This window comes from Passer montanus, unplaced genomic scaffold (assembly GCF_014805655.1).
Source record: "Passer montanus isolate IOZ18808 unplaced genomic scaffold, ASM1480565v1 scaffold5, whole genome shotgun sequence".
Lineage (NCBI taxonomy): Eukaryota > Metazoa > Chordata > Aves > Passeriformes > Passeridae > Passer > Passer montanus.
Genome location: NW_024369929.1, coordinates 5,313,548 through 5,314,692, shown reverse-complemented (window position 1 = coordinate 5,314,692; position 1,145 = coordinate 5,313,548).

Below are 1,145 nucleotides of genomic sequence, written 5' to 3'. Positions count from 1 at the left end.
TGCCCGTGAGCGCGGGGGACGCGGCAGGAGCGGGGCAGGGGCCGCCTCGGCCGCCGTGCGGGGGGAGTCGCTGGCCGGGACCGCGTCCAGGCCCGTCAGGGGCTCCACGGCGCGGCTCCGGTGCGGCACGTGCCTCACGCCTGCTTCCCGCCTCCGGGTGCCGCTCCCGTTCTCCCAGCCCACGCGGGCCGGTGTCTGAAGGGCCGGAGCAACGCGCTCCGGCGGCTCCTGGGCGGCGGGGGCACCTTCCGCAGAGAGGGGCTCCCCACACCCGGTGTCACCTGCCAGACGCGTCTCTGGCCCGGGGGTACCGCACGAACCGCTGGGCCCAGCCGGTGCCCTCAAGGCGTCGGTAAACCCTGCCGAACCCTTAAAAAACACATGGGACAGATACATCGCTGCCGGTGTTCGTGTAATTTTGTACAAACATTCTGCCTCAGTTTCCCATCTTCTGAAGTGGCTGCGTTTTAGAGGTGTTACATATGCAGTTCTTGATCTAGATCAAATTGTTAATCAACTGCATTACAAGTGCCATTTGAATAAAGATTTATTCTCCCTATAAGGATAAAAAAATGCCCAGCTGTACAGTAAGGGATTTGCTCACCTGCCTGACTTTGAAATACTTGTCAGTGCTATTTCTTTATGTACTTTATTGTTAGATGGATAGTTGATACTTTTCCAGTACTTGAAACACTTTTTCTGAGGGGAAAAGGTTATGTTCATATAAGGTTAAGATATTGGTATGGCTATTACTTAGTTAGACATGCAAAATGCAAGAGTAAAGTGAAGAAAGTAATTCAATTTATGTCGATTTCTGTCCTTCCCTAGACATCATTTTTATTTGTCCACAGTCTCTTACTTTGCAGCGATCCCAGATGCACGTACCTCAAAGTACAGCACACCGCCAGTATTCTCATGGGATGTGCTGCTTGATTCTGTGTAATCTTACTGAAGAGAAGCAGAGCCTGTTATTAGCAAGGTGGGTGTGAGCTTGTCTATATTTGGAGGAAGAAGTGCCTTATTTGTGAGGAGATTTGCATTTTCTGTGAAAGAGCTTGCTGCAGGCCCAGCTGATTCTCCCAGGGCTGCAGGAGCTTTGTGCACGGCTGCCGTGTAATGGCATGTAGACTGTAATTATGGATGCG